This window comes from Columba livia, chromosome 3, assembly GCF_036013475.1.
Source record: "Columba livia isolate bColLiv1 breed racing homer chromosome 3, bColLiv1.pat.W.v2, whole genome shotgun sequence".
Taxonomy (NCBI): Eukaryota; Metazoa; Chordata; class Aves; order Columbiformes; family Columbidae; genus Columba; species Columba livia.
The window spans coordinates 40250162-40273441 of NC_088604.1; the positions used below are offsets into that span (position 1 = coordinate 40250162).

The 23280-nt window shown below is 35.8% G+C and overlaps 1 long non-coding RNA gene across 2 annotated transcripts in view; it reads left to right on the forward strand.

Moving 5' to 3' along the window:
- Positions 1–23280, forward strand: part of LOC110362626 (uncharacterized) — a 109298-nt gene that overhangs the window by 64222 nt on the left and 21796 nt on the right. The window contains exon 2 of one of the 2 annotated variants that reach the window (XR_010471243.1): positions 6208–6300. The exons of the other annotated variant lie outside the window; for it this stretch is intronic. This is a non-coding gene — a long non-coding RNA (uncharacterized LOC110362626). The remainder of the gene's footprint in view (positions 1–6207; positions 6301–23280) is intronic. 2 annotated transcript variants of the gene reach the window in all.

A 23280-nucleotide genomic window follows, 5' to 3' on the forward strand; every position in this document is an offset into this window, starting at 1 on the left:
CTGCCACAACAATGCACTGAAAACATCAAGCATAACCACAGAAAATATGGTAGATATTAGAATGTTTATATGTGTCAGTTTTAACTGTAACTTAATTTGGAATATGCTGCAATTAGATACTTTGGACTACAAGTGCTGGTACAATTCTAAGCAGACTAATATAAACTCTTTGATTAAACTGTTAAGACTTCAACTAGATTATCCACAAATTATTGTTTTCAAATATAAGGTGTGCTTCCCCTGCCCACAAAAATGCATGAAGTGTTTCATTTAGTTTCTCACTGTTGACATATGACTGCAATTTGAACCAAAAAAAAAAAAAAAAAAAAATCTATTGCTAAGAATCTGATCTTATTTTTTTAATGTTTACATAGGTCATAAAGTATTAAATAAAAGTCTGATTTTTATATCTCATGTCAGGTATCTGGTTCATGCTTTAAAATTTGGAATTTGTTTAAGATATTATTATAGAGACAAACGTTTTCACTACACTGCAGTAATATTCATGTTTTCCAACTGTACTCTTTCAATTTGTAATAAAAATTATTGGTAACAATGTGTCAAACTATCAGTGGTGAGGAAGCCCGCTCTTAATGGTTGATTTTTAGGAGTCAAGTAGTGGAAATAGAGGTAAATTTAACCATGAAATATAAAAAGTAGTTGTGCAGTCTTTGGGAGTCCTATGTAGTCAGAGACTACATAGTCAGGTCTACTGCAGTTTTTCTTTATGGCTCAAAGTCAGTGGCCTAATACAATGAAGTACAAAACTACAATTGTTATATAGCTTGTGTGTGTGGCTCCCATGAAGAAGCAGCACAATCATGATGATGGTTAAATACCTGAAACACATTGCTAAATTGTGAGGTTGATCTTTGCAGCCGACAAACACAGAGTTTACTAACAGTGATGCTGCTACCAAAGGGGATGTGGAAACTGTCAATCAGCACTTAGTTCGATAAATTTCAGATTCACAGACAATAGTGACATTGCAACCTGTATGTTCATGTTAGTGAGATCACATATTTTGAAGATACCATGAGGACTGGGCCTGATCACCTGGTTGTCCTGCACATGCCATGTAATGGCACCCAGGATGATCTGCTCCATAACCTTCCCTGCCAGTGAGATCAGAGTGACAAGCCTGTAATTCCCCAAATCCTACTTGCTGTCCTTGTTGTAGATGGATGTCACATTTGCCACCTTACGGTCAACAGGGATCTCCTCAGCCAGGATTGATGATAAATCATTGAAGAGTGTAGTCAGAAAAAATGCATATTAATGTTTCATGGATAAATTTGGCCCTCATCAAAGAAAAAAGTTACTGAGCAGCATTTTAGAAGAATGAATCAAAAAAAGTGGTCAGAAATACTCATTGGTTTAATGACAGAATTTGACAGCCTATTTAAATAATATTTTGTGACAAAAGAAGTTACTGGATTTTGAAATCAAAGGCTTTTACCAGATCCATATTTCTGCCTCCTAGAAGATATTCAGTTAATTTTTATTTGTCAGTCAGAGAATCACATGGAAAAGTTCCCATCTGTAACAAAAGGTAAAATTATCAGGGCATTATTACATTAAATATCCATTTTGATTCTGACAAAGGAGTCACGTTTCATCTTTTCCTGATGCCATTGCATCGAAGTTCATCAGTTCTGATCTGGTGCTTCTGCTATAAACAACCAACCAACCTATAAATAAATAAAAAGCAGGGAGAAAAATGCTAAGCATGATAAACTTTAAAAATAATAGGGCAAAATGCAGAGCAAATGAGAAGAGCTTAGAAAAAGATAAAATGGTATGGAAAATAAGGATAGCAGGCAATATGTTATTGATCTATCGTGGGTTTTTTTGTCAGCTTTCATCAGTTTTTTTCGTTCTTCTCCTGTTTTGCGGGCTAGGAAGCTGAGCAGTAGAATGACATAGTCTTCTTAGAGAAACTCAAATTTAGCATGATACTGAAAATTCAAAAAATAATATTTTAGAATACCTTTCTAATCAAGCTCTGAAGAGTTAACATATATATTACTATTTTCTGCATGTTTACTACTTTTTATTTATATTAAATGTAGGGGGACTCTTCAGACCTGTCTGAAATATGCCTTCCTTGAACAAGTTTTACTTTTCTTAGTAAACGAAAACTTTGTCTTTTTTTTTTTTTTGTAACTAAATAGACTAATTGAAACGTAAATACGTTTTTATTACAACAATCAGAAACTTATTTTCCAAAACAAAGATTTGTTTAAAGAAATTTGTAAAAAATATTTTTATTTGAAAATTCAACTTAAAAAAGAAAAAAGCAACTAAATTATACCATCACACAAGCATGTACTGACAAGTGGTTAACCTCGTTTTCCATTGTCCATGATTTAATTTAAAACTAAACTTCAATGACAACAGGAGCACCTTTTGAATAAGAAATTTTTATTGACTTTTATCTATAACTGGACTTCTATTTATGTCAAAGGAAATGTTTAGCCATTAAATAAAGAGATCTGAATGATTTTCCCCACCTGCCTCTTTCTAATACAATGTCTCAGTCAGGATTTTTCAGTCAGTCTTCATCAAAAATTCTCAATAGTTCATTGGTAAGGTAAAAAACGAAATCTTGCTATTCCTTTCTGAATAATGAAACATATTTTGGAAGTAGCTTCCTTTCCTTTTGATACTTCTCTTGCATTAAATGCCTTCTAAAGCACAAAAGTGTGCATCTTTTTAGCTAGAGAACTTCATTGCAAGAGGCAGTAATCAAAATGTTCAGAGATTCACTCACAAGCTAATAAAATCGTGCTATGTAACTTTCTCACCTTTTCATTCTGCTTTCTAAAGCAGCTAGGGATCCAGTTGCATGACATAGTTAAATGGCATCATACTATATTTGATTTTTGACTCTGGAAACATCCATATATTTGAAAAAAAAAAACAAAACAAAACAAAAAAACAACAACAACAAAAAAAAAAACAAAAAACAAAAAACAAAAAACAACAAACCTGCACTGTGCAAGATTTCTGGGAAACTGGGACCTTAATTCAGGTATGCACAGTGCAATGCTTATGCAGCACATTGAAAAGTATAGGTGATGAAATGATAGTATTCAACAAAACTTAAATTTCCTACCTCTGTCAACAATGAGTATTTACAGATGATGGAAAACAAACTATACAAGGTAGGAATTAAAATTCCTCTCTAATCTTTAAGAATATTTGTCACTGAATATTTCATGCTGTTAAAGAAACAGTAGGATAAGTCTCTACCCCTGTTAATCTTCATGCATACTAAATAAACTTTCAATATATACTTAATATAAACAATGAAACTGAAAACAAGTCCTCTCTCCCCAAACAAAAGTATTATTAGGAAATTCTACAATTATGTAAGATCTTGAATTTTATATTTGAAGATTGCCTATGACTTTTCAGTTTTCTGTGTTGGAAATGTAGCCTGTTCACAACAATCTCCTTCTACGACTCCGTACATCCTCAGTCTGATTTAGATTTTAACACAACAGTTGCTTATTTGTGGCTTGACTGTCTGCCAGCAGAGCACTAAATATAGCTGGGTTTTGTTGTTTTGGTTATTAACTGATGAGCAAGATTGTTTACTATGTTAATCAGTGCATTCTTACTCCTGCCTTGAAGGCTATTTATACTGATACTGAGTATTTCAGTTAATTAGAAGAAGTCATGCTGGATCCATAAATTTTGTATATAAGGTTAGTTTTACCGTTGTATTTACTTCTGCTATAACCATATATCAACGGCTTAACTATCCCATCTGAATTTGTTTAGTCTATGTAAAGATTCCCTAGAGCTACAGAAGCACTATGCAGTATCTCTCAGAAGTTGCACAGCAAATATCAGTAGATGACTGAAAACGATACGTTAATGTCAATCATTTAATGTCCACCACCCTTTACCAGTCCTGCAAAATGCTTCAGTGGAGTGCAGTACCCAGGCAACATTGTTTGAGGACTTGCAGCTGAAGATGTAGGAAGCCTTGGAAAACTGAATTCAGTAGAAAAAGATTATTAAAGTACTAATAAGTTTGCTTAAAAGAAAAAAATCAAAGGTTTTGAGACCGTTGTTTGCTTTTATCATGATTGCATTTAATCCAGACACTAATATTGACAGATGTTGATTTCATATCTCCATCTTTTGTTGAGATAGACTAAGGAAATGAGACTTCCAGAGTCAAAGAAAGTAATGAAAGAGCTTTCTGGAAACACTTGAAGAAAAAACAAACAAACAAAGCAAAACATGCAAAGCATTGGCAACTGCCTGTTTGGAAATGTTGCATTAATGATTCAGGACACGTATAGAGAGATTAAAAATGAATATTGACGCTGCTAAGCACCCATCCACAGGTGCAGGAATAGGCAATGTTATAATTGGCAAAACAAAAGGTAGCATGAGGAAATCAGAATTTCAAAATATATAAGTACATGGAAATGGGGAGAAAGTACACACCACAGAAAAAGCCTGCTAGTTCATAGGCTCCCCAAAGTATCATAGAATAGCAAGAACTTAGTAGGAAGTACAGATAAATATGTGCATAACATGAAACAAAACAAAATATGCAAATAGAAAAAACCTAGCAACTTAGATCTCATTGAACAGTGATGCCTGAACACAGTAAAGGATGGAGAGCAGGACACTAAGTAACAAACTAAAAATTCTGATTTCTATTGATATGATGGACAGGTTTTAGAAATTGTAGCATCAGATAACTTTGCCTGTGATGTTTTAATGAAATACAGAAAGCATCATGAAGTATCTTTAAAAAGGATCTAATCAAAACATGAGATTTCTAATGGGAACATAAGCTTATTTTTTTTTAATATTCATAACACAGCTTAATTTGAAAAGAGATTATACTGTATCGTAAGAACAAATTTATAATTCCTAAATTTTACCTACTTTTAAATAGATACCTATTGAGAAATACTGCAAACACAAAAAAATGGAGGAACTATATTATGCCTTTAAAATGGCAAGAACTGAAATGGCAAAGATTTCCAAAACAACTTCTATACTAGAAAATAGCATTTAAAAATGAATAGTGATGTTGAAGTCCTAGAAGACAGCAAACACTGGCAACATGTAGTTATATTTAAGAGTTATAAGTTACCTAATTATTATGTTTCTGTATGCCTAGTGAAATCAGTCTGTAGGTAGCCAGCAGTAGAACAATAATGCTATTCTCAAAGAATATTTCAAGTCTGTGATGATATTGCTCTTCCTCAGGTCTTGCTTTCTGCAGTACATTTTGCATTTCTTAGCTGTGTTTCGGAATGGTACTCTCAGTCCCAAAGTCTGCCTTCTGCTTCTCCTTTCCCATCTCTAGTTTGGCCTTTGGCTCCCCTGTTGTTCTCTTGGCCATGGTTTCAGTCCCCTGGCCTCTCTGATCCACTTTCTGAGCCTCTTCATAACTTCTACATTGTTGGCTCTCTCTCTTTAGAATTTTTTAGTCTTTTCCCATTTCTAATGTTGCACAGTTCCCACATGGCTTTGATTAATGCACTCTTCCATTGCTTTTGGATAAGTAGGACTAAGCTAAAGAATTCCACAAGCTGTTTTTAGAAGAAACTTAAAATGTTTTGTCTTCACCACAACTCTCATTTCTGTTGGGTTTGGTTTGAATGTGTTGGACCAGATTCACAGTGGAAGAGACAGGAAAAGTTGAAACTATCCCCCTGCTCCCACTCCCACAGAGCCTGTGTCCTGTTGCATCTACCTGAATTTAGTAGCTTGGTTATCTTGCTCTACAGAATCTCTTTTCCCAATGCTATGGATGCAATCTGCTTTGTTCCAACAGGCTTCTACTATACAAAGGCTACTATCAGCCTGACCTGAGTAAATCTCCCCTGCCAGGGTGGGAGCTGTGCCTCCCTTCTCACTATGCTACCTAGTTTTTGGTGAGTAGAAATCAAATCTAAGCCTCAACCAAGAGAAGTATTTGTCTCTATCATGTTTTTTACAACTTTCACCTCCTCCAGCACCTCTTTTAGCTTTCTTGGCTCAATATTCTAGTACAGATTATATGAAATCAGCACTAACCACAAGAAAAGCTAGAACTTCTAGGTGACTTTTTTTCCCCCATGGAGGAAAGAGGTGACACAGTCAGAAAGAAGTCTTCTGGGTTTGTGCTTTTCTTTGTGAAAGCAGTGATTATGTTATCTACCTGTAGTAAATTTGTTTGTTTTCCAGGATCACGGTTAGAAAAGAAGAATTAGATCAGAGCATCTCCTCATCTTCCTCTCAGAGGAAAGTTCAGATCTTGGATTCATAAGCCTTCTGGAGGTTGGTTTCTCTTCCTTTAATCAAGGAAAATAGAAATGCTAGTACCCTACCTTAGGTGCATTCCTCATTGTAAGGTTAAGTGGAATGAATACAGTTCAAAAAGCACATCCTAAAATAACCTGAGGCACATGAAGCTGGGTATAAGTGTCTAATATGAGGACACATAGTGCCAAGTGTTTAACTACTAATGTACTTTTCACATCTGTCAGGGCCTGGAGGGCTCCCACAAACTTGCCTGTTCCTGCCTAACCCCAAGGGCTCCCTCCAACCTGCCCGTGGTCCAGGACCCAATTTTACCTTCTGGGGCCATCAGCCCCTGCCCCAGCAATATCACAGTAGAGCCTATCTCCAGTTCCCCACAGTGCTGCCCAGCCTGTCTGTGCTGCCCCCCCATCTGCCATACTCCTGGATGGAGAGATGGGATGGGCCCTGTCTGACAGGCCCTGATGGACCCCAAGGAGGTCCTGCCACTCAGCCTGGGGAGCCCCTGGGTCCATCTGCACCCTGGCAATTTTTTTCTTTTTCGTATCCCTTTTTCCACTTCTCTTTGATTCATTTCACTTTTAGTTGTGTCTCTGCTTTTAGAGAATATTTGTGTCTCATATCTCTTAAAGCAGGATCTGCAGGGGCATTTAGGTGCCTAATGAAGCAGACTTGGACTAGTGGCATTTTTCACACTGCCTGGGCACTTCCATTCTATTGAAAACTAAGCACAAGACTATTCTTTCCTCCTTACTTTCACCTACTTTGTCATTTGTATGCCCATTACTCTGACACTCAGCAGGGGATGGGTGGGTTGTAAACCCAAGACAAGGTGACAGATATCATTGAGAATCTGGAGGAAAGGAGAGATGGACTGGAGAAAAGGATAACCAAGTGGAAAGAGGATAACAAATCAAAATAACATGCTGGTCCACTTCCTTGTGCTGCAGAGCTCCCATTACTCAGGGCTGCCAAATAAGCAGACTCTGTCACACCTACAGTGCATATGCAATCAATTGATACACGTGCGGTGGATTTGCTCATGAATCATTCAGTCAGAAACTTGGAAAATACTCATTAAAATAAACAAGCAAACAAACAAACAAACAAACAATGGATCCCCATTAAAGGTAGTATGTCTACCTCCAAAAGCATTAAAGGAGGCAGTTTGATTCAGTGTTGGGTGAAAAAGGAAAGGAGCAAATAACTTACACATAAGAAAATGCTTGCACATATTGAGAAAGGCACATAAGTAAGTGTGGAATGGGGATCCAGAGTCTTTGGTATAAGAAGGGACCATTAGAAATCATCTGATGTTTGCCATTTGTTTCTACTATCAAAAGATAATGCAAATTTTTTTTGTAGTGAAGAAAAGTGAAATGGATATTCAGTAATTAAATTCTAAAAGATAAATATGTTGTTGACAAGATCTTCCTAAATCATCTTATAACTAGCATGGGACACAATTCAAAAATTTATTTCAGGTCTTTTGAAATCTGCCTGCTGCCCAGACAATGATGTCAGCCTCTTTCTATGGCAGCCTGGAGGTGATAGCTGTGCTGAGAATAGATAAAGTAATTGGCACTCTGTTGAGGTAAGATTAAGAAAGACAGACTTATAGCACCTGGGGTGATGTTGTGAGCACAATAATTCCAGAGAAATTAAAAAAATAAAAATTCTATGTCACATAAACACAACCGTTCTATCATTCAGAGTCGAGAGTTGGGAGGGAAGTCACATAATAACCTCCAAGTGAGCAAACATGTCACAAAGACATTGAAAAAGCAGTGACAGGTGGTCCACACAGCAAAAGGGAAATATGTTCTCTTCCAGCCACCAAACAACTGCTCCTTCTGAGAGTAGCACCCTTTCTTCATAAGTAACATTTCCTCTGACAAGAGCTTTTCTTTACAAGACTCCAAGATCACTTTATAATTCCCTTATTTCAGTTTATCAACACTGTTCCCTGCAAATCAGTTGCCAAACAACCAGAATTAGTCAATATCTTTACCTACAGATGGATTTGGACATTCCATAAACTTTCCCATTGAAATGAGAAAATTTGCGATTTACTGGGAAGATCAACTGTGCTTGAAATGTCAGCCATCCTACTCAGAGCTGGGCTGAACCCTGAAGCCTGTTTCCTGGAAGGAGCTTCTGTACCATCTGCAGACATAATACGTGTGTTTATTTCCCAACCAGCAAACACAGGGGAGGACTGGAGCAATCCAGACAGTGGGAAAACTAACATAGTGCAGCTGCGTGTAGACTAGAGATAGCTCTTGAAAAATAGGTTGCCATAGCTCTCATATTCATTAATAATGAACCCTGCCAGGAAAACCTTTGTGCGTGAAAGCATGTCACCAGCTTAGGCCAAAAATTAGGATGACTGACTGTGTTTATTTAGGTCTGTCTCTCTATCATAAAACCTGGTAGTCCTGAGCTTGCTTTTGAGAATCCAGTTTTGGTATAAACGCATCTCTGACATAATTTGCACAGGATTTATAAACTGTACAAGTCATCCATGTATAACAGAGTTCATAGTCTAAAGTTGTCAGGTAAATGGAGTTGTCAGGCAATCAATTAAATACAGAATTAAAAACTGTTAAGTAGATAAGAATTATGGGCTTTCTATGGGATAAAATACATGTAAGAAATCCACCAAGAGATTTTATTTCAACTCCCTCTCTCAGTTGTCAGGAAGAGAACAAATTTAGGTTTTATTTTTTTCTTTCAGACATTCTAAGTTGTACATATATTGTTAACTTTAATGGTGGAATTACTTTTACGTGATTTTATAAGCTCATCACACATCTGTAGCTATGCAAAGTATCATTAATACCTTTAAAGTCAGGAGAGAGAAACGGACTTTTTTTTTTTTCCTGGGCATGCTTCACATTATCTGTTTTTAATGTTTACAAGACAAAGAAATTCCTTGAAGTGTTAACATCTCTCCATTGTGTGTATAAAAGGAGTATGGATGATCAGCTTAGATGTAGATGTATACTGTAGACATACATTTGGCCAGATGAATCCCATTTGAAATAACTGCTATAGATGTGGTGACATGATGAGAAAAGATTATTAAATTAGTTTACTTTGCCATTCCTGAACATGGGTCCTAAGCAAACAGAGATTCTATGCATTGATGATGTTGCATGTTGCTTTCCAAGTATGAACTATCATAATATCCTGGATACCAAATTCTCAAAAGGTGTCTTGTTTTCTTAGGATGAAAGCCCATAAAGAAAAGCATTGGAACATAATCTGAAGAATCAGAGAGGTTTAAATCTTTTGGGAATGTGCATGGAAATGTCACATACAATTAGAGAAATTAAGCTACGTGAAAATTCTCATGGTTCAATTGTTTTTTGCTCTGGATTTGCTAGGTAGGGAAGAAGTTGAAATTAGGATAACAACAGGATACATTCATACTACACTATTTTCTAATTTCTCACACCAAGGGATTATAGAAAGACAGATGAATATAATGAGAAATTACCTGGACCAGAAAATTATATGCAGGAATAAAAAAATAAAGATTTCATATGGCTTGAATAAAATACTCTTTAATTATGTAAAACAAGCCCTGATTCTTAGAGTAGTGATATTTTATGCCTTTCCTACCTTAAAACACATAGAAATGACTTCAAAGCTGCAAGGCCTGCTTTGTACGTATTTGATTCACGACCAAAATGTTATATGCAGAGAAATATTAACATGTAGCCTTCTGTAGCATTTATATTTCCTTTGAGAAATAATTCTAACTTTTTAGTCCTCTGTAGATCCTACGTAGTTTAAAATACGACATTTCTACTGTTAGTCAGACGTGCCAGTGTGTTAAGAATAGAGTTGTTCTTAGCCTAGGAAGGCCTTTCTTCTTAGTGACACTAGCAATCTGAGGAAACTAAGAATGTGTCAAACCAAAGTAGGGATAAATGAGCAAATACTTAGATGGACACATCTGTCGTCTTTGAACTCTTTTGTCATACTGGAGTTTTTTAGCTGATTTTGAGCATGATAAATTGGAAGATGAGAACATTGCCTCTACTTAAAGGCATTTTGGTTAAACTAATGTCACTGTCAGTTAGTACCAATCAAAAAATATCTCTCTTTATCTTCATATTGTCTCTCCACCCCATCTATGGAAAGAAGTCAGCACATCTTAAGGGTAATTCAGAAAGTTTCAAAATACTCCCTTCCCTTCCCTTCCCTTCCCTTCCCTTCCCTTCCCTTCCCTTCCCTTCCCTTCCCTTCCCTTCCCTTCCCTTCCCTTCCCTTCCCTTCCCTTCCCTTCCCTTCCCTTCCCTTCCCTTCCCTTCCCTTCCCTTCCCTTCCCTTCCCTTCCCTTCCCTTCCCTTCCCTTCCCTTCCCTTCCCTTCCCTTCCCTTCCCTTCCCTTCCCTTCCCTTCCCTTCCCTTCCCTTCCCTTCCCTTCCCTTCCCTTCCCTTCCCTTCCCTTCCCTTCCCTTCCCTTCCCTTCCCTTCCCTTCCCTTCCCTTCCCTTCCCTTCCCTTCCCTTCCCTTCCCTTCCCTTCCCTTCCCTTCCCTTCCCTTCCCTTCCCTTCCCTTCCCTTCCCTTCCCTTCCCTTCCCTTCCCTTCCCTTCCCTTCCCTTCCCTTCCCTTCCCTTCCCTTCCCTTCCCTCCCCTCCCCTCCCCTCCCCTCCCCTCCCCTCCCCTCCCCTCCCCTCCCCTCCCCTCCCCTCCCCTCCCCTCCCCTCCCCTTCCCTTCGCTTCCCTTCGCTTCCCTTCGCTTCCCTACATGAAGAGATTCCAGAAAATGCTTATTTAAAGACAATAGAATAATGGAATTAGAACACTGTTTAATCCTGATCTTTTACAAGTGATAACACCAAGGACATCTCTAAAACGTGAATCAACTATACCTCTGACAACCTTCAACAGAGAAACAGAGAAGAAAGGGTAGAAGCTTCTTAACATGTTTTCTTCTGAAAGACAAGGATAGAATTATTTGATGTGGATAATTAAAACAAATGATGTTCACATCACAATGTTTACTGTATTTAGGCTTGTTAATACAAACCTTACAGGCAGCCTAAAGCAGTAGCTTACATGTTAACTGAGGAAACTGAGATGAAAGTCTACACATACTGTTTGGTGGCAGAAAATGTCAGAAACATTGCCACTGTAGATATTTTCTTAGGTTAAAAGAATAAAATCATCAGAAGGACTTAAAACCATTACACTTCTGAGACAAAAGAGTTCTTAAATTGTTTTTCATGATTGACACCAGTGTTAGAGAAGTTCTTTTCCCTAGATTTCCCATAGAAGAGACTCAGGCATGGATTCCAGAAGTTCTTCAAAAATAAATAATTTATTTGCAAGGTACAGTGCAGGAAAGTTTGAGCTGGGTACCTTCTGAAAAGGGACCCTCAGCAGGAAAAAACTTAGACAATTATACCCACACAATCCAAGCTGCCACCTCCAGTGCATTGCTTCAGGCCAATCACAAATTAGAGTCTGGGGTTTCCCTGTTCTTCACTGAATTTCTCAATTTTGATCAGGCGGTCTGTCAGTTAAAGCTCTGAACTTCAATTGCTAGTTTGTACCTGTGGCTGAAGAAAGGAAATTCTTGGCAACAGCCAAAACATTATTCTGTTTTGTCTTCTGTTTGGTACCATTCTATTCCTCTACTTATGTCCAGGAACACAGCTCCCCTTATCTTCTAGCTTCAACATTCTCAGGCTTTTTTTTTTTTTTTTTTTTTTTCACTTTATGAAGCAGAAAGTTCCAAAGGTTCACAGCTTGCATGAGTTAAGCTAAACAAACTTACTTATGCTAAGGTAATCCTATATTAACAGTTTCCAAACAAGTTCTACAAAAAGCAGTATGATCAATAATTCAATAAGCTAAGGCAGTTTATTCTCTAGCAGTCCTCCCATGATTTTTGTTAAGCATCCCTGTTAACATGTGAAGCAACGTTCATGAAGATTTTTGAAACATGTGATCATTTTCCTAAGTTTTATACATAAAATGATCATTAGTATGAGGTACAGTAAGGCTAAACCTACTAAAACTACTACAGGATGCAACATGTGGTTGTATATTCCAGTTGCTGTGGGTGACCACCCAAAAAGGATTTCCCACCAGTGGTGCTCTCCATCTTTTTTAAGTCTTTTGAGTATACTGTGTGTTTCTTTTGTATCATGGTGGACCATGATCAAAGCATTCTGTCCACTTTCTTTGACTCATTTCAGCACTTGGCATAGCTCATGATGCTGCAATAATTTCCTTACTAATGTGAGATTCATTCCAATGGGTGCAATCAGTAAATCTTGGTATAGTGTATAGTTAGATAGTAACAGTTGGTGGGAGGTTACAGAGGCTGAATAATTGAAATCACACCCCATCATTTTGGTAAAAATACAAATAGAATTATTTAAGTGTTTGCTTCTATCCACTGGCACATTGTCTACCAATATAGAATTACAAAGGGTTCTCATGCAAAAGCATCTCTTTCCGAGGTACTCAAGTACACTTTGAGAGGTTTCATCAGGATGCACTTCAAAGTGTCAGACTTTCTTCAATATCAAGAGGTTGTGGAATCAAAGCAAAGAATAAGAAAACACTGATGAGAAGCAAATAACAAGGAAAGTATTCAGTTAGACTGTAAAGCAAGATAAGCAGAAAATTGGTATCAATCATGTTGATCTAGCTGGAGGCCAAAATTACAATCAAAATTTATGTTTCAGTTTTTTTGGTTTATAAATTTATCTTTAAAATCAGATATTTTTCACAAAAGAAAAATAATGCTACATTTTCAAGTTCACTAATAAGTCTGTAACAGGGTTCACATATAATTGCAGAGAATAAGATTTGGCAGAGGTGGTGCTCAATAATATAGCTCCAAGCTCACTACTTCTATAAAAGAATCAAAGAGGGAGAATAATTTCTTAGTCACATCCATTATTAGTCTTTGCATTTGATAATACTAATCCAAACTATTTTGAACCTTTATACTAGTTTGTGAAAATTATTTTCTAGAAACACTAGGAAATTAGAGCTTTTAAGAAATGAGCGATGAATACTATTACAATTAACAAATGGAGAAACTAGGCCATGCAGCAATTTTGCTCAAGACAGGAAATTATTATTAGAGAAGTGGATATAGTTCCATTTTCCTCATATTAAGACACTATTTTAAACACTTAAGGAAAAAAAAAAAAAAACCTAAATATATGCTTTAGATAAAAAATACCAGCAGCTGGGGAGAGTAGAATCTTTGAGAAAATTGATTTTCTAGAAGACAAATTAACAGAATTTTAAAACTGCACACATTAAAAAATGATAATAAATCAATAACTGGTAAGATATGGTAATAAATAAATAGCAGCTCTAAGGAAACTTAAAATCATAGATCATATCTATATGATTTAAAATTTTTAGAATTTTGTGAACACTTTAATAAATAAAGAGCTTACGATTTCAAGACTAGCCCCTCTGAGGGAATTTGTTGTCTGACTGCAGCCTTTGGTATACAAATTTAAAAACTGAGTTCACAGTGGTTTCAGCGAGCTGGCACCCAGACTATGTGGGCATGTGAGTTCATGCTAACAACATCCCTACTGCTCTTCATAAATGTCAGGTGCTTAACTGCTAGGGAGCATTTACGGTTTTAAGCCCTTTCTTGTCTACATTGAAAGTAGCCACTGTTCTCAAGCATGGTCACCAAATTAATCCTTATGACAGAATCTGTAGAATATTCTTAATTAGGGAACAGGAGATTTGAATTTACAGGAGTATCTGACATGTTCTGCAGAAAGCTCCCTAATATCTCTAATTCCTGTTAGAATGCTCTTTCACATTGTGAAAACTATTTAAATATGAGTAGCAAAAATTTTGGTTAAATGTGTTACTAAAACTGGGCAGTTAAACTTGTTCATATGGAAGGAACAGAGAGCAGTCCTTTTATATTTAAAACCCAGGATACTATTTTTATGGAACAGGTTGAAATATACAACTTTGAGTGCCCTTAAACACGTCTGTAAGATAGTGAACAATCTAAGCAATCATGTCAAATCAGAAATAGCAATGTTTGAATTTCTGCCTCTAGGATTTCATCTATGTTTCTTGCTAGAGTATTAAGAGTGTGATCAGAAAACAAGAAGAGCTGACATCTTTATCTCCAACAATGCATTAATCGCAATGAGATCACAGTAGAAAGAACAGTCCCAGACTCAAGGTGGATAATTATTTCATTGAGAAAGGATTTCATTTCCCATCTACATTTTATGTGGAATAAATGTCTCCATATTCTGCACACTGTATTTTGTAAATCTTGTTAAAGGTTTATAAATTGTCCTTAATGTTGTTCTGCCTGTGCCCATCAATTAGCAATGCAGATTTGACAGGGTGGCAGAATACATAAGAAAGGCAGATTGTCACTGAGTCTCAGGCACCTTTATGTATTTATTATAGCTCTTAAAATTTTAGGATTGTTATGCTATCGCTCAAAGAAATGTAGCAAGTATGGCCCATATACATAAGAGAATAGAGTTGGTGTGTGGAGCTACTAAGTTGCTTCTTGGGAATACAATGGTTGCACCTACAGTCAGAAAAATAAAGAAATAAATGACAGCCATAAACAACTCAGGACAGTAGTGTACACAGAACTAGAAGATAAAAAAGTAAAGAATTGCAATTAATAAGTACAATTCCAAATAGGCAGTTCAAAATATGGAACTAAGAAGTGAAAGAAACAGTGTGGAAAGAGGTGGGAATCAATCTTGAGACAAAGGAGAGAGGAGGAGCTCTAGAAAAACTTTCAGAACAGGATAAAATGCAAGATTGCATAGATTAATGGGATCAAAATCATGAGATAAAACTTGATACATATTTCCTTGGTGTAATTATATGCTGTTCTCAAGAGTAATTTAGTTTTCCTCTGGTCATTAAGCATTTTAATGTGTTTGTTTGCCATATTACTGTTTGAGCTTCCTATGAAATGGAGCTTTCAGACTGTTTTTTTCTACATATAATAAAAAATACCATGTATTTTGGAAATACTGTGCAGCAACTTTTTCAAGACAGTATCTGACTGGTCATATCAAGAAAGAGTTGCACAGCACATAAAGAAACTTATGTGTGTGTATGTATGTGTGTTTGGTTGTTGTGTGGTGTGTTGTAATTTATTTTTATTTTTTAATAGAAAAATTACATTAAAAAAAAAAAAAAAAAGAAAAAGACAGGCTGCTGGAATTCACTGTCTCCTAAAAAAATAATAATAAAAACCCTCTGTCTTCTAAGTATTAGCTGTGGACCAGAAGGAGTTGATAGAATAAGAATATTAATCTTATGCTTGTGAAAAATCTCTGTAATTCGGGAAGGGAAGGAAATTCCACTATGCAGATGTCCCTGATTACAGTCTCATTTGCTTTATGTCAATCAGTTTATATTTTCTTCCCCTGGGAAGACTCTCTTGAATCATCTCCTTTTATTGACCATTACTGATGCTTTTAAAGCCACCTGCTCCTTTTACTTCAGATCTTTAGAGAATTACTCTTCCTTATGGTACTGCTGGTCTTTATAGAGTGAAATGGGGGTAGCAGCCTACAACTTGAAGGACTGATTTGACACAGTACCATACCAGCTACTACAAAGAATATTAAATGTACCTCAGCCCAAGCCAGCTCAATCTCAATTATTATGTTTCATTATGGGGAATTCTGCATGTCACTCCTTGGTTCTAAAGTACATGTATTACCATGCAAATCTGACTTCAACATGGTTATACTAAACTTTAGGAAAGCAAAAATCTACTTGGCACCAAAATTATCTTTACTTAGAAAAGTTTGATCACTCTGAGATACAGGTTTTGCAAGGTAATCTCTATTTTCTGTATTTCACCATGCTTAATTATACATAATCATTATATTAAAAATGTTGAAAACATTACCTTATGTTCAGTTTATACACATAATGTTCTTATATTTCTACCTTCTAATACAAGGCCAGTCATAGTTTGAATTAAATAGATAACAAGCATTCTTATTTGCACATTGTAAATCTTAGCTACAAAGTATATGTTTCACATAATGAATACTGTAACAATTGTATTATTTTAGTTTTCTATAGAAACAGCAACTGTCAGATCAGTTTCTAAATCAAAAGCAGAGAGTGATATTTAATGGAAAACAATGGAGATAGCTTTTCATTGACTGACAACTTGTTCATATATTAAAGATAACATTTTCTTCTAACTACTTCAAAACTTCAGAGGTATAACTATAGTTCTCTAGCCTGGCATATGATTAATGAGCTATATCCTCTGCTGCATCAAAGAATGGAATGAAAACTTAATGGCCAAAGAACACATATATATCTTCACAAATAACAAATGCTCATATTTTTAGAAAATTAAGCACAGGCACACATACACAATCAATAGTTGTACATTTTGTGAGACATTCAACTAGCTCTCACTCTAATGACTCACATAGTTAAGTAAAAGTTGGAATATGGGTAGTCTTTGTATCACTAAGTCAAAATAATTCAGTAAACTAAGGAGAAATAAGCTGAAATCCCAAAGAGGGAAGTGAAAAAAGAAGTTAAATGAGCATTTGCTCAGAATGTCTCTGTAGTTGAAAGAGTAACAGAAAAATCACATTACTAACTTGAGATATTTATAAGCATCTCTAGATTCCTTTGTTGGAACAGGACATTTTTAAATATGCATGTGTGTGCGTGTATATATATATATAAGGCAACTGGAGATTGTTGAGATGGGAGTGTTTAGGAAACTGATCCATCAAGCAGAGCATTAACTTTGGAACAAAACTTCAATACATTTATCCATTAACAGCATGCACTGTGCTAATCATAAATTCCTACCATTATCAATGATCCTCTCTACATATACAAAACTCCTAGTCTTCACATTTATGTACTAAATCAGTCGTGGGTATACGATACCATTGGATTGATTCTGTACAGTCAGTGTAGATAGGAACTGCCCTTGATGATTTTTAGTCACTGAGGCTGAGGTTTTTCTGTTACAAATGAATTAGGATGTCCTCTCTCTTATTTGTTTTTCCTTGGTTATACTTGTTGCTTTTATGCTATTGCCTCCTTCCCAAAAGGGAAGGTCTCGTTTGCTCATGATAGTGCTTATCTGTTTGGTTTTTTTCCTTTTGTCCATGTCCCACACATTTGGCAGGAGGTCCTGTCTATTTGCATTCTCTTACTCATATCTTGTTCTTTGCCAGTTTGACTATCTCCTAAGTCTGACTACCTCTGTTCTTTACCTTTGTGGTCACACACCCCACATGCTTATGTTCCCTCTTGCTGTTCCATTCCAGACCTACAAAATGCTTATGTACTACTTTTAGTTACATATTTTGATATATTTGGGTTCAAGACAAAATAACATTATTAATATGCTGATCAATACAGCCTGATATTATTTATGTTGTGATAGATACATACCACTTCTTGGTGTACAGGCTGCTGTTTTAGCTGCATCTTTCACAGAGTCTGAGAGAGGGCTGTCTCTAGGCCCTGATCCAATAGCCAATTCAGAGTACATAAAGATAAATATCCTTATGAATCATGGACCAGATCAACACCTGACAAAAAGAGATGGTCTCATTGCTTCCACTGAGCTGAGTCTGGTTTACTCATCATCTCATAACAAATTGAGCTGGTTAAAGTTGAAGAAAAGTAATCCAGCAAAAATTGTTTAATTAAATCAATTTATTTTGTGACCCCTGGAAGCAGAATACTGGAGGAAGGTGTCATTTAAATGGATTGGTGGCAGGAGGGAGAAGTAACTGAGCAAGCAGAGAAAGTATAGTTAATCCACAGTAGACAGCAAGGGAAGAAAATATAAAAAGAGAGGCAGGAAGTAAAGTTTCCTTCATTCTGCAGATGTGAATCGTTGATCTCACACAGTCATACTGTATATTCAGCCCATTCGGTAAGGCTTCTGTACTGCAGCATCCAAAGGTGCCCTCCTTCTCAACTCCTGTCAGTGATGAAATGCACTGGAACCTGAAAAGCATCCCATTGAAAATTCTGAGTTTGCATTTGATAGCAAGTAGTAAGTAACTAAAAAAATAATGAATAGTAAGTAACAGAGTAACATCTACTTGTAGCCACTGGAAAGTTACTTTATGTCTCTGATTCTTTATTTCTCTTCACCCCAATCTTTGTGTTTCATGTCTAGGCAGGGGAATTTCTTGATGCCAGTCTAGAAAACCATGAGCCAAACCCTTTTCAAAGGGGAAAATGTAGCTTTCCCTGGGCAAATGACATTCATTTATGACATGTATGACTCATTACAAGTAGCAATAGACTTAAATGCTGAGTGAAATCTAGTACAGTGTTTAAAGTAAAATAAAAGGTACATAACAGCAGCTAGAAAGAAGCAAAACTGTGAATGGAATAGACAAGGATATTCTTCACATTAATCTCCTGGGTTGGCTGGGATTTTTGTCTGGTTTTCCACTTTTCCTCTTTCCTCACATCTTTGCTCAGTGATACAGATTGGTTGTCATAGGCCATGATGTCAGGGATGAAAAAGAGCCAGGGCAACCCCAGTGCTCTTTATAACCTTCACAATCTTTCTGAACCTGAATCCTAAAGGTAGAACTCTTACAATTGTTTGTCCCTTTTATTCACTTTTTATGAAAAATTACAATTGTTCAAGAAATAGTAACATGAGATCTTCAGATTGTATGATTTTTAATAATAAAGATAGTTTAAAGTTGTTCTGTGTTTACAAAACAAACCAGATCTTTTGCAAATCTAAAAAAAAAAAAAAAAAAAAAAAAAAATTCAGAGAGAGAAACCCAAGTACACAGAGGTTAACTAAATAGCTCAAAGTCACTTACAGAGCTGGAATTTGACATAAGAACTTGTAGACACAGGTCAGTGAGCAATAGTGGTGGAACCTGCCTCTATATTAATATGGCAATCAAGATGATATGATTCCCTTAAGAGTTCCATTTTAATTTGTCCTGGATGGATAAAAAGCAATTTAAATTGAGAAATAACAAATGTCTTATTCCACATAAATAAAAAATGGAATAGAAATGAGGTCAGAGAATTTACTCAAGCAAAGAAATAAAATTTTCACTAAAGCAGTGGTGAGCTTTTAATCCAGAAATTGTTGCTATTTTCATATTGATTCCAGAGGAAAAAAAAGTGTGAATTTTGAAACGAGAAAACTACCTCTTTAAGTTTCCAGAGAAGCGGTCTTAAAATTCTGGTCTTAAAATAGATGCATTATTTAATAAGCAGTTATCTTGTCATTTAAATTGGAGTTTGTTGAGTATATTTTAGCTACAAATTGCTCTCCTAAAATATGTCAAACACTAAACTTTGTTTCATATAGTCTAAAGAACAATTAGTTGAGCTAAAAGTGTACTTACTTTCGTCCAGTGTGCATAGAGTTCCAATCTATAGCTTTACAATAAAAAAATCTCAGAGGAGAAAAAAAAAATGTAAAAGACTAGACAAGATGGAGTAAACATGGGAATTCACAACACTCAGTCTTCAGCACTGAATGAAGCATGCTGTTCAGAAAAGAGGAGAGGTCAGATCACAGGATACAGAGTGGGATGGTTACTAGGGAACAAAACTAGATGATAGTGGGGTGTGAAGGGAAGGTTTATAGGGCGCACTGGAATGGTAAGGTTTTAGACTTTCACTGCTTCCCAGAGTGTTCAGAACACCACAGGTGCATAAAAAATCTAAGGGTTCTCAGCAATACTTATATTCTTGGAAACTAAAATAGGGAAAAAAAAGGATCATAATTATACTTTTTTTCCACTAGAATTAACTCATAAATACAGTAGAAAAATTAAAGTAGCTCAAAATCTTTTTCAGACATGATAAAGGCAAAAGAATTAGCATATTGTTTGAAATTTAAAAAACAAACAAAAACCCCACACAACAAAACAAGAAAACAACAGGTATTTTGTTTTGTTTTATCACATCAGTAGCAGATAATTTCATGAGATAAATTAATGAGATTTACCACTCCCTAATAGCTACCCATCATCCATGGAATACTGTAGGTTGTTCTTTGTCATGATGATTCACAGGACAGCAAATATAAATTGAATTATTCATACTAAATACCTGGAAGCTGCATGTATTCAGTAATTTAAGAGATCAGAATGCCATAGTACAAAATGTGAGTGCTTGTTTCTGGGCACAAAGGCTAAGTACTTATTCAAGGATATAGCATTTAAGAAATATTTTTTGAAGAGTTGATCATAGATTAAGCAAGAAAGCTAGAAAGGGAGCAAACAAGTCACCAAGCAGTTTATTAGGGTTTGACTTGTGCTTGAGAAACACGTACTAAGACCGAAGTGAATTAATTTTATTTGTGGGCTGGAAAGAAAATTGTAGCAGGTGCTAAAATGACTCAAATACAGTAAAGTCAGTATTTAGCATGGCTCATTATATATTTCATGAGATCTCACAGAGTCTTCCACATAAGCTGGTACTCTCCTTTTTGCCTACCAGAATAAGCATACTTCTAGTATGCTAGGGAATTTAGTGCACTTTACATTTTTCAGTATCAGGCAGAGGACAGGTTAGGACAGGAAATAAATATTTTTTTTATGACAGACTTTTACATAAGGTTCTGCAAATTTGACTTTTGGGATTATCCTATCCAACTTTCTTGAAGGGCAGAAGTTCTAGCCCTTCTAGGTTAACATTTATTATGAACTCCAGCACTACTGTATTTGTTATGGTAGCAGTATATTAAGATGGCTTATACTGTTTGTTTTTTTTTTTCACGGCTTTAAATTGGCATCCATACTTTTTAAACCGCAAAATTAAGTGTATTGATATCCTGATGCAGGAGATAAGGTGTCATTTTTTATTCTACAGTGTATAGTAGAAGAAGAAAATTGTTCATGTGAGGGTCTTCTCAGATGTCTTGATCTTTGTTAGAATGGAACAGAACATGTTTGAAATCTTCCAATGACCCCTCATCTTTCAGGGAGATAAGTCAGTTTCTCCACGTTTCTAAGTTAGTCCAAGATAATCTTCAGATTTACCTCTGTAGAGAGCCAAAGGTTTCACAGAAAAATTATATAATACCTTCTTCAGCTATTTTGTCACACATAGTAATATTAAATCAGTAGTGGTGATATGCGGCAAGAAAAGTCAATTATAATATAACAATAATGAAGTTGAAAGAAAAAAAAACCTCCTGTGTGGTTAATTGTTCTTCATGCTTCTTAGTACCATTCAAATAATTGAGGTGTTTAAAAACCTTTATCAGCAGATGGAAATCACTAAGAAAAAATGCTGATTGAGTCACTCTAGGCACACTTAGAATCACAGAGTCATAGATTACTTTTTCTATGAAGTTTAATGCATATTACACTATGACAATCTGTAGAAGCTATAAAACTCACCAGAAGCAAAAAAAAAAAAAAAATAAGAAAAAGAAAAAGAAAAAGAAAAATCCAATACACATAAGATATTAAATAAAAGGCACTTAATTTGGCTAATGTTCAGTATAACAGGAGTCACATGCCTAGACAAGTAATAAAAGCAATACTGTTATTGAAATAGATTCTACTCCAAGAGTTATAAAGTGACAGATAGTATGAAAGTCTCATGGAGACCTTATTTAGATGGATAGTGACTGTGGCATTTCACTCGCACTTAAGCAAATGAAGAACAGTCTAACCAATAAATACAGCATTGCAATCAAAACCAGTAATACTTTTCAGAAAAGATTGACTCATTCATTTGTATCATTGTATACCGGAATACTTCCACTTCACCTCTCGCTTTGCCATCACATTTTCTTTCCTCGGGTACACTTGGCAACCTTCTACATTCACCATATTTTCACTCATTATTCATCATTTTAAGAAACAGCTAGATTTTAAGATAACTAGCACAAGTTCTACATGTGTATCTCTGACATGATGGCCCACTTCAATCTGCTCTTCTATCCCACATATACATTGAAATGAAAGCAGGAACCTTTCTTTCAATTGCTTCACAAGGAGAACTGAAAAGGCAAGCGTATTTATTGTAACGTAGCCCTTCAAGTTAGAAGTCAGTGGTCTTAGCCCAAAGTCACTGGTCCAGCTGAATAACTCCTGAAGACAAGAAAATCGGAGTAGGAAAAGCATAGATTAAATTACTATCTTCCATCATTGTACTATCAGTCCTCCCTTTCTGAGAGTGTTTGCAAGTCTTTTTCCATTTCCCTATTATTCACTCATGTTAATGTTCGGTGGCAAACTTCTCTGAAATACAGAAATATACATATTTGTGTGTCTCTGTGCTTACATGTGCATATGTATACAAAAACGTAGTAAATTAAGTGTATGCTATTGGTAGATAATTGTAAGGATCTGAGTTCCACAGCCATGTTCCTCCTGCCTAAGGAAGTCAGGAACATGCAAAAGAGAGAAGATATTACAACTTCATATCATCTTCCTAGCTGAGAAGAAAGCAGACTGAGTACAATAGCAAAATAATTCATCAACTGCTTCTTTGATGTTCTTTGTTTAGTCAGTCATCTCCATGTCACTGTGAGTCTCTTTTATGTTTCTTAAATATTCATAGAGGCTAAACATTACATGGCAACATATCATGCTAAGTTAGATGAGTATTAAATACTGCAGTTGTATGAGGAAAAAAGATTTGTAAAAAGGGGTGAAGACACAACTTCAAAGAAACCTGTGATTCCTGCTTTTCAAATTATGAGGGCAGGCTGCATGAACAATATTAATTTGTACCTGACAATGCACAGTGGAAAAAAGAGCAGCATTGATTCAAAAAACTGTAAGAACAAGAGGGAATATGTCACCAAATTTGGGTCACCAAAAAATATTCAGTGCTATCCGAACAGAGATGGATCTGTATCTGCTATGGAATAGTACTGAAACTTGGGGATGTCCCTGAAACCAAGAAAGGTGAGTTTTAACTGAGCTGGATTTTCAACTGAATTGTCATATAGATTGGAGTACATCCTGTAGGCAAGGATGAAAAGGT